The sequence below is a fragment of the Apostichopus japonicus genome, chromosome 5 (assembly GCF_037975245.1).
Source record: "Apostichopus japonicus isolate 1M-3 chromosome 5, ASM3797524v1, whole genome shotgun sequence".
Classification (NCBI taxonomy): Eukaryota; Metazoa; Echinodermata; class Holothuroidea; order Aspidochirotida; family Stichopodidae; genus Apostichopus; species Apostichopus japonicus.
The window spans coordinates 14554720-14563526 of record NC_092565.1 but is presented as its reverse complement, the minus strand read 5'-3'; the positions used below and the strand labels follow the sequence as shown (position 1 = coordinate 14563526).

Sequence of the window (8807 nt, the reverse complement as noted above, 5' to 3'; positions counted from 1 at the left end):
AACGCAACATAGTTCAATATGATAGATATCCGCATTTAACGGCTTAGATTGCGATCTAATACTTAAAGTAATTTTGCTAAGTTCATTCTGAAGAGTTTCTAACAAAGTAACTGGGTCAGGATTTGAAAAGAAAAGGTTTGTATCATCAGCATATCAGATAATTATGTGGAGTATGTCACTGCATGGCTTTATACAGATTATTGACAGAAATCATGCAAAGAAATGGACCTAAAATAGAAACTTTGTGAGAGCCAACAATATGTGAAAATCGATAACGTCAAATTCCGAATTTAAGTCTATTACACTGTAAAAAAAAAGGGGTTAGGTTACCCCAAAAAGTGGGTGCAACTAGGCTACCACCAGTTTTTGGGGTAACCAGGTTTCCGCACCCGAAGGGAAACCTTGACGTTTCCTTCAAACTTCGGGTTTTTGTCAAACATAGGTTTCCTCAAGTTAAGTAGTATTGTTTCCTTAGGTATTGGGGAAACCTAACATTTCCTCACATCCAAGGGTTTGTTGGTTTCCTCAAGTTTAGGGGTAACATATCCTAAGATAGTGAGAAAACCAGAGGTTTCCCTGCTTGGGGGGTAACATACATTCCTTAAATAGCTGGGGACTATTACACCAGTATCTGAGGTAACTAAAGGTTTCCTCACTTTCTGGTGGTAGCAAAAGTTGCAACCGAGGAAGTGGTGTAACCTACAGGTTACACCAAAATCTGGGGTAAACTACAGTACACCAGGATATACTATCCCAGTGTTGCTGAATAAGTAAAAAAGAATATATTTTCAAAAAACAACTGTATTTATTGTCACAACTTCAAAGAACGATTTAAACAAGCTTTGATAAAAAGAAAAACAGTAGGATTACTATAACAAAATAATAAGTATATATGTTTAATTAATACACATGTAATACATGCCCCCCCCCCCCACATTTCAATTTGTCGTTCTTAACTATATAGTGGGTTAGGCCTTGAGCATGAAATGTTAGGAACTAACAGTCGAAATATTAATTATATGCAAGTGAAATATTACATATTACTACCTGAGCAAGATATGTGAAAGAGAATGTAACTTTTAACTAGTCACCAGTTAGAGAAGAGCAATAACAATATCATAGATCTAATATTTTGATGACGTTTGACCTCAACCAATGGGACCATGTGCTAGGAGTAAAAAATACAAATAGCCATGGGTATATGCTGTACTGTGTAAATCCCTTACACATGCATGTGTGTAATCCTTTTAAAGACCATTTAAAGATTATAAATAGACTGTGGTTTCGGAGTGTGCGTCTGTCCCCTACCCCCCCCCCCCAACATTAAATACTAAATTTGACAGGAGTTACTTGTAATGTAATAAATTGATACAAATAATGAACATGTAATTACCCCCCCCCCCCCCCTTGACCAACATGAATTATAATTATTTATTACATTGTTTTGAAAGATCCATTTTTCTCGCCCACAAGAGAATTTTACATCCCAGGATGGATAATTCTGTATATGATCTACAATACATCAATTAAGCTGACCAGTTAAGTCAATCTCTGGTAGACTTGCGGTGAAAGATAAGGACCTTTATTATAAACAATGAAGTTGTCAATAGTTAGAAAAATGTAAAAACAGGTTGAATAATAACTGATTAAGAAAATAACAAAGTTTCTGATTTGCCGCAAAAGTTGTCTCGGTACATCAAAAGTTGTCCTTAAGTTTTTATTTGTATTTAATGATCACTTTGCAGCCCAATATTTCGTCCTTTTACATGCAGGACCATGATTTTTCAATATTAGTTTTTAGTGGCACATTGCGTTTTTCTTAGAACCTCGTCTTGTCAGGAAAACGTGATAATTTTGCATATTACCAAAAATGTTTAATTTAATCACTCACATTAAATGAGTGGTAAACACAATCACACAAAACGCTGTAAGATTGTGACATAATCCAGGCCCTTACATGTAAAAAGTTGGAACAGCAAGTTTGTTTTGCATGTTAATTATGCAATTAATCCTTAAAATTAGGTAAAATTGCCAGTTTAAGAAATAAATATATTCTACCATAAGCTATCAGATGATGGTCTGTTATAAAATTAGTTGCAAAATTGCTATAGCACATGTCATATGATACTAAGTTTGCATTGAGACGTACAGTATCACACAAGAAGGATGCTGCTACAGTATAGTACAATAGTAAGGTAGCACACAAGAACTCCAGTCATGATGAAGAAAGACTAACTCACTAATCTCTAAAATTTCATCAAATGTCCTTACTCTCCGTGGGGTCTTCAGTTTGTCACTCAATTTCATGCAGAATTTCTGAATTGCTGCTACAGTATAGTACGACAGTACAGTAGCACACAAGTACTCCAGTCAAGATAAAGAAAGACTAACTCACTCTCTAATCTTTGCATCAAATGTCCTTACTCTCCTTGGGGTCTTCAGTTTGTCACTAAATTTCATGTAGAATTTCTGAATGAAGGTGTATGTTTCAAGGGTAGTCGTGGTGTAGTGAATGTTGCAGGCGTACAGGAGTCCGAACAAAAAGCTGGCCGCAGAAATAACATTTGCAGTGTCAAATACAATGTGTTTTTTCAACAACGATATAACAGCACTTTGGCTTCATTATGTCCCCAATAACTGCAACAAATGGATCCGCATTTTCTGCTGTGTCCACAACATAATCTCGAGATGTCTCTTCCTGCGAATAGAAAAGCAAAACCACAAGTTATAAACACTCAGTGAGTTTGTTTATCAGAGCTGGGGATAGGAAAATGTTAGCAGGATATTTTATTCATTGGCTTCCATGTTCGGTTTTGAGTTGGTTGATTTAAAAAAAAATACTAATTGTGATTGCAGAGGTGTAACTTGTGAATTTGGTGCTGATCTCAGCACCTTGTACCCACGTATGTGTGGGTCATACGAGTTATACCATGACCAGTGGTAATGGATTTAAAGCGCATTGAGACTCATGTGTAATGCGCTATATAAAAGCATACATTATTATTATTAGGGTTTACAAGCAATGTTCATACCCAGTGTAGGTTTTTGACCTTGGCCAAAAACAATAAGGATCATGTACTCACTAGGGGTATTCCACCTACTAAGTATGAGAATGGTTGGATCTTGTATTATTCACTTATGTTTACAAGCGATGTCACCAAAGCTCGAATTAAGGTTTTTATTACTCGCAAAACTTTGCTGGTGGAATCGCATTGTCTGCCAGCACAGAGGTTTGTTTACCAGAAAACAAACTATGTCCGAAAAAAATCGACATGTGACTAGGCTCCGTACTGGACCATCCTACAAGTTTGTACAGTAAGGAGCCTAGGCAGCCGTCAGTTGTTCTCGGACACGTTTCTTTTTTGACCCTCAAATCTTTTCGTTTGCCTTTGTTGTGTGCACCCGCAAACCATTTTTTCCCGCATTTGCGGGTGCGCATTTGTGTGGTCTTATTTTGAGCCTTGATCACAGACACACACACAAGCATGACTGCATAGGTTGAGATTCCTTTTGGCTCTGGCAAGGAATCAACAAGTCTTTATAATCTATTTGCTTTTACCAAAATGACATATAAAATCTGAAAATTGCTACAGTGAATTTTGGGACAAAATCACATGCTGACTGTATGCCTATACTTGGCGATCACCCTCGCGAGTGAGCACGATCAGATTTTTTTCTCGGGTATTTGTTGTTTTTTTTTATTGATTTTTCTTTTTTAGGTGGTTCACCGACTTCACCACCCCCCCCTCCCCCCTTCAAATTTTCTGGCAGAAACCTTGCCTAAGATACTATTTTGAATGTTTTGTCCTTAGATTGTAAAAAGCCAACATGAGTGTGTTAGTTCCTTGCAACTTTTCAACAAGTCTAGAAATTAGAGAAGAAACAAATCACCTAACGTTGCAATGATTTTGTTGATCACTTACCTCGTAAAGTTTGAAGAAACTCTTGCTTCTGAACACAACTGGAAGGACTAAAAGTGCAGCAACAGTCTTTTCCTCAATTTGCAGGTGCTTCATCACTATTGGCAAAAGTTGTGGCTTTAGTTTTACTTCTGATAAGATTTTACTTGCAGCCTTGCTTAAAAAGCTTTCAAAGTTTTTGTGAAGTTCTGTATCTGTTAGACGTTTGAATTCATTGCCTAATTTTGCATGGCAAAAACAATACAGGGTATTTCTCTTGAACTTCAACAATAAGTGGTTAGGAGTTAATTAATTTACGCATTTGAGCATAAGTTATTTCCATTCGTTGTTTGATTAGATCAACGCTTGGAGTGTTTTTTTTAAAATTCCTTCTTCATAACCTCTGTATGTTCTTTAAGGGTTTTGTTGTCTTCTCCATCAGGAATGATTGGACTCCAGTTGACCTCTCCACGTTTTGCCTGATCATACAAAAAGAGAAAACAAAAGGTTTTGAGATATTGGTAATACTGAACATTGTACTCACTACCATATGGCATAAAACTAAGCTGCCAACACTGTTGAGCTACTGGGTCAGTGAATAACTGGGTCAGTTTTGACAGAGGATAACAAATGAATCTGAAAGAGAATGCAAATATAACCAGAAAACCAAGGTTTTGTGATTTACTTGCCTGTTTGAAGAACATAGTTTCAGTCTGGTATAGGGCTGTGTCATTCCGGTTAATTCACTAACCGGTTAACCGTTTCTATTAACCGAACGGTTAACGTTTAAACGTAACCCGTGTTGTTGCCTCAAAATAATAGCCGAAAATCAGAGTTATATAGCTCAGATTATAATTCCGAAAGAGCGCCACCACTTTGATGCGGAAGTACATTCTCAAAATAGCGCTGCAAGTATCGTTTTTTCGTAACGCGTATGTCAAGAATTTGGTTGTATTTGCTTAGTTTTGACGATCGTTGCATTGAAAAAGACGAATCGCGCGTTTTCATGATATTTTAAACAGATTTTTGTTTTTCTTTCAGTTCATCGGTAACTGTTACAGAGATATTTTTTTTTATTATGCTTAATATTGTTTCCATGTTCTTGTAGAAAACGTAAACTTCGCAATATACAATTAGTTGTGTTTTTGTAGTTACGTGAGATCCGTAACCGACGAGGTGGTTAGGCTATTTGCTATACACTAAACTATGGTAGGATATTATTTTCTCCGTAATTTTGGAAATTCTAGAAAATACTTTTTCGCCGCTTAACACCAGATGTGTTCTTACGTTTTATTCATAATTGGGTGTACTAGAGCCTTTTTTACATGACATTAGTTGCATTTAGCACGATATGCCAGTTTCGCGTGAATTCTGCGAAAGTTTTTTGCTCGATCTTTCGTAAAATTTGAAAGGTGTACCAACTTACTTTTCGTACACAATTGGTTATTTCTCTACTGATTTTCAGAGTTTTTTTACAGTCAAGTGTATACGTTGTGTATTGAGTATAAACTTATCGCGAATGCAAGAAAACGATGCGGGGATTTCCAGCAGACAAATGTTTTCTTTGTGGGATTACTGAGTCTGTTGAATGGAATCCCGCACCTTAGAGGGAACACTGAACTGAAATTACATCATAATAAAGAAAACGTTTACTGCTTAAATACAATATAAATTTGAAAGGATTAGATGCAGACTCGCCACGTTGTCGAACGGGGTAACAATAGGCGCTTCACGGGTCGCATACCGCTTGGTAATCCCTTCAATCGTACCGCCAATCTTAAAAATCTTTTGTATGGATGCGTGATAAAGTTTGCAATTGTTACGTGATTTTCGGCAAGCAAATGTTGCGGTCTATTTCGGGAATAAAGTGATGTGAAGACGCGCCGTTGCGACTGCGTAATTGGCATTACAAAAACGGTTAAACTTATACGATGTACGGCGGACGTTTATCCGGCCGTTCGGTCGGTTAACCGGTTAACCGTTTAACCGTTACAGCCCTAGTCTGGTATGACCATTAATTTATTACTTGTTTCATGCTGCCACATCTAACTAGGCAGAAAACACTGCATTGTTAACTCAGTACCAGGTTTGAGTGTTTGGCACCTGTTGACTTGCTAAAAATATATCCCAATACAGGTTTAAATAAATCAGACATACAGTTTGGTTGCCAAGTTTGATATTGACATTTGAAGAATTAAGCTATTATGTAATAATTTTTCTATAATTTAGGAACCAAGATTGTGGCATATTTGTGTATTCAAACATTGATCACATATTGGTGTTAAAACAGTACTAATACAGCTACAGTGTGTATTTCCCATATAGTGGTTGAATACTGCAATGTAAATTTAGTTTTGAGTTCCAGAACATGACCAACCCCAGATCTCATGTACTTGAATCAATTTATAATTTATGCCTTAATGAAAGTGTTCAATAATTTCACATTAAATAGTAGCAGTCAGAAAATCCTAAAGATTTCAGTTACTTTTACATATTTACCACATTTTAATTAGTGTGAAATCCTTAAAGGTATTTTCAAGAAAACAGAATTTTCCCAAAAAAGATCTCATGTACTTCAATCAATTTATAATTTATGCCTTAATGGAAGTGTTCAATAATTTCACATTAAATAGTAGCAGTCAGAAAATCCAAAAGATTTGAGTTATTTTTACATATTTACCACATTTTAATTAGTGTGAAATCATTAAAGGTCTTTTCAAGAAAACAGAATTTTCCCCAAAAAAATTCAGTTCCATTTTTGAATTTATGTTATTTACCAGTATTAGTAATCAAAATGGCTAAAATATTGGTCTTTATCATCAGCAACAAATGTGAAAAATATAGTGGAATACATAAATCACATAAATGTATAATGTTTGTTCAATTAATTGTTATTTATTAATTAGCAGTCAGGTTCTGGGTGGCGGTCAAGTTCTGGGTACTCTACCCTAGGCCTATCATGCTTTTTCTGGGCTAAAAATGAATTTGGCCTGACTCAGTAATGCATACCTGTCTCCAGATTAACCTTGAAAACATCAAATTAGATATTCATTAAATCATAGGCCAATCACATGGTTTAGACTAGGGTGAGCCATGAATTTTTCCAAACAAAAGTTAAGCTAGGCCTAATACTTAACAGTTACAGTAGGCTATTAGATTTTTGTAGTTTTTGGAGAAAAAAAACTGACGGCCTCCAAAAAGGAAGCAAGCGGAGACGCTAAACAATTAAAAAAATTATTTGGCCTTACAATGCCTAACTCAGGCCTAGCAGCCTAGTCCTAGTCTTCCCATGTTTGATAAACCCAAACAAATTACACACAACCTGAACAATGTGATAGGCTAACATATCTCCAACATTATCATTATCAATTAGCCTAGTAGTATTTAGGCTAGGCTGGCCTAGTTTGATAGCCTAATGTTGACATTAATACTCCCGAGTATTATTACTTATAGGCATAGGCTAATACTAGTATAGGGGGCCTAATTAGCCTAGACCAAGGCCCACATTCCTTAGTTGACCACAAAGTAAATGAGTCGGCCTAGGCTCGGCACCATGTTTTTTTTTAAATTTTTAGCCTGCTTGGAGAATGCACCTGTCTTTACAATTAGGCTAGGCCTAAGCTAACTCAGGCTATGCTAGTAGCAATTATCACTAGCCTTAGTTAGCTTAGGCATAGCCTGGCTAGCCTAACGTTGACATTAATAGTTTAGTCGATTTGTAATTGATCGCATCTCTCAGTGGCAAGTTTGTGATAATGCGGCTTGCTAAACAGGATATTAAACACAACCAGTGTATGACACCACATTTCAATGTGTTGACAGTTCAGAATTTTAACTACGATTTCATTTTTTAGGGTAAATTATTAAAGATTCAAATGATCTTACCTTTTTGTGCGAGCTTCTTGTACATCGTCACGTCTATAGTCTACGTACGTTTCGGTACGGTATACGTACGTACGTATATGACTTTAACGTGCAGTCTGTTAATACCCCCGCGCGCAAAGCAAGAAATATTAACAAGGGGCGGAGCTAGTGTATTATGTTAGAAGCCGTGTCATTGCTCGAGAATCATTGTTGTGATGACGTTACGTGAAGAGAATATAAGAATCACCATCATTGGACCTCTCGGTTTCCCTTCATTTGGGTCATCGACAGAAGATATTACCTTAACGCTCTTTCTGGTGTAACACCAAAGTAACCCACACCGGGAAACCAGGATTCCTCACATTTTGGGTGTAAGGTTTCCCATTTTTTTACAGTGTACCTGCAGTGGTGTATACCCCGAAGGAACTTCTTCTAAGCTCCCAACTGAGGGCCACACACCTTAATTCCATATTACTCAAGTTCATTTAGTAACATTTTATGATCAAGTGTGTCAAATGTCTTTGAAAGATCTAAGAAAGTGCCAGAACAAATTAGTTTCCTTTTTTTCCATTAATAATAATAATAATAATTAATAATAATAATATCAGAGAAATGAATAAATAACAAGGGAAGTTGAACGACCCGGAAGTAAACCAAACTGTTAGTAATATACCGTATAGTAGTGTGGTTCATCAGAAACGTATGCAGTCTACAATGAACATGAGCTATTCAAGTATCTCTTAGAAAACAACATGCTACGACGGAAACTGCTGGCATCTGTCTCATCACCATTTTTAAAATTGGGACTACACGAGCAGACTTGAGATATACATTATTGTAATAGAGGGATATACACACAGAAGGAATGGCATCACAGAGATATATAGTAAGCAACACGTTTAACCACTCTAGTTGAAATGCCATCCGACCGAGAACTTACACAACGGTTTAGAGACAAGATCAGTTTGTAACAAACCATGCCGTCGTTTTAGGAATTTGGATAGATAGAAACTTAGTACTTGCTTTGATTGAAATGAGTTCAAA

General features: G+C 36.4%; 1 long non-coding RNA gene across 1 annotated transcript; it reads right to left on the bottom strand.

Moving 5' to 3' along the window:
- Window positions 1-415: 415 nt before the first annotated feature.
- LOC139967767 (uncharacterized) lies at window positions 416-8140 on the bottom strand. Its single transcript, XR_011793142.1, has 3 exons — window positions 7785-8140; window positions 3924-4378; window positions 416-2698 (listed from the first exon to the last, which is right to left on the bottom strand). It is a non-coding gene; the product is annotated as an uncharacterized lncRNA (long non-coding RNA).
- Between the last annotated feature and the right edge of the window lie 667 nt (window positions 8141-8807).